General features: G+C 40.1%; 1 protein-coding gene across 1 annotated transcript in view; it reads right to left on the reverse strand.

Annotated features, from left to right (window-relative positions):
* Positions 1–2618, reverse strand: part of LOC107701211 (regulatory-associated protein of mTOR) — a 312842-nt gene that overhangs the window by 302741 nt on the left and 7483 nt on the right. The window lies entirely within an intron of this gene.

Genomic DNA, 2618 nt, shown 5'->3' on the forward strand with positions numbered 1-2618 from the left:
TGGGTGCAGGACACTATAGTTCATTTATGTAAGTGAGGATAGCAAAATAAAGTAAACTGACAAATCATACCCAAAAATTCTTCATACAGTGAACTACCAGTAAAATTGATACAAATATGGGACGAAAAATTATTCAGACCGAGTCTGGGGAAAAAACATTGAAGTTGAGGTTTGCATTAAGCTGGGTGACAGCATGCCCAGGAGAATACAGGCTGTCATTAAGGCTAAAGGTTGCCCGACAAAGTATTGATAGTTATGTAAATACTGTCATACTAACAGCTGTCTGAATAATTTTTGGTTGATTGTAATCTATTACATATTGTCTTTTTCTTGCAGGACCCTGTACATTATAGTACTACATTAGTTTTAATCATTAAATCACCACCACAGCGTCTTGTCTCCATTGGCAACACGCACGATTTGTGTCGATTGCAAGCAACTGCGTTTACAAGGATACTAGCAGAGCACAGTATTTCAGGCACAAATAGACGCAGAAGTGAACAGAATTCACCGTGTCTACACCTGACGCGAGCGGCGCAGTGCGACGCGACAAAATACAATGAACTCATTATCACTGATGCTGTCTACACTGGATGCGGCGTGGCACAATAAATCCCAGACAGTAAACTGATGTTCTCTTTATGACGTACTGACACAAAGTTCAAATGATATGCAACGGTCGCGCCCAGTGTAGACAGACTTTGGGGCCGTTCACATGTCGCGCCTAAAAACACAAGGGAAAACGCCAGCCTTGCCGCTTACTCCTTCTTTCCAAAGCGCTCGGGAGCTTGTGCTTTCGTGACGTCTGCCGTTGCTAAGCACTGCGCTCTCCACGACGACGCGGAAGTTTCAACAAAGGATAAATGGATTTCCAGCACTGAAAATCGCTTGCAGTAGCTCTGCTACTAAATGTATTTAAAATGGGTATCTCTGTTCAGCTGTCGCATTCGGTGTAGACACCGTGTCTGTGTGTGAGCAAAGAAAACAATCAGTATAAATATAATGATCAGTATACTAAACATCACACATCCTGCGACGCGCACATCGCGATATCGATGCTAAAACTATATATCGTGCAGCTGTGTGAATGGCTGAAGATCTTCTACGCATTGAGCTACTATAGTTCTCTAATATTTTGAATGAATAACACAGCAACTGCGCGTCTCGTGGGCTAGAGTATAAAAACATTAAAATGCAACAACGTCACTTACATCATCACCGCGTCTCATGCTCCACTGATGACGCTCCCTGACGCACTCCTAACATTCAAATGCAAATGTTTATTTTAAAAAAGCATAATAGGACCCCTTTAAATTAGACTAATATTATTTTTTTTATTCACAATCTCCTCATCACAGGCAGGCACAGCACTCATGTTCGTGTTTGTTGTCTGCATCACTCATAGCACGTGCCTATATTGTGCACTATATCGAACATTTGTTATATCGTTATCGAAGAAGGTGTACCGTTTTATCGCCCAGGCCTAGTAGCTACTGGGAGTTACTGTGTTACACACCACTGCTAAAATCCACCTGCATTTGGCAGGTGTTAATTTCAAGCCCTGGGTACTAGTATCTAATCAATTCTTATAGGTAATAAAAACTCCATATCTAATGTTCAAGTGCTTTTATGACAACAGAGAAGCAGCGAGCACATGAAGTTGTCACAGCAACCACGTACACTGCACACTGATATACTATAAGCGCTGCACTGAAAAGGTAGCTAGAAGCAAGAATATGTAAGACATTATATATATTCTTTACATTGTGGTTGTGATGTGATGTGCGATGCAAAATGAGTCTTTCTGAAGAGCTCTGTGAATTCAAGTGTGGTACTGTCATAGATGCCACTTCTGTAATAAGTCAGTTCGTGAAATGTCATCCCTGCTAGATATTCCATGGTCAACTGTAAATGGTGTTATTGGAAAAAGGAAGCATTTAGGAACAGCAGCAACTCAGCCATGAAGCTGAAGACCATATAAAGTCACAGAGCAGGGTCAACAAGTGCTGAGGTGCATAGTGCGTACAAGTCATCAACACTCTGCTGATTCAATAGCTGAAGTAGAGCTGGGCGATATAGCTAAAAAATGTATCAACGATATAATGTTTCATATCGTTCGGTATCGATAATTATTGACATTTTTTATAACCTTTTTTTAAACAAAGCAAAAGAAAAAAATGTTTAAATGTAACCACTGTATTTTTAAATTAACTACATTTATTGAGACAAACAAATATTTTTTGTTTTAACAATCACACAAAATAAAAATTAAACAAATATCTCATTTCTAATGTTTTATATGCAGATTTAAATAGGTCTTAAGGAAACTTTTGACATCCCGAGGCCACAGGAGGGCGCAATGAGCAAAATAATGCAGCACATTTAAAGGGGTCATACGATGCAATTTCAATTTTTCCTTTCTCTTTGGAGTGTTACAAGCTCTTGGTGCATAAAGAAGATCTGTAAAGTTGCAAAGACTAAAGTCTCAAATCCAAAGAGATATTCTTTATAAAAGTTAAGAGTCAACCATGCCTACCTAAAAGGGTCACCGTGGACGAAGCGGAGTCCAGCCCGGGGTTGTCACATGTGGTTGCCGCAAGCCCGCCGGACGCTCCTTC

This window comes from Sinocyclocheilus anshuiensis, unplaced genomic scaffold (assembly GCF_001515605.1).
Source record: "Sinocyclocheilus anshuiensis isolate Anshui unplaced genomic scaffold, SAMN03320099.WGS_v1.1 scaffold1522, whole genome shotgun sequence".
NCBI lineage: Eukaryota > Metazoa > Chordata > Actinopteri > Cypriniformes > Cyprinidae > Sinocyclocheilus > Sinocyclocheilus anshuiensis.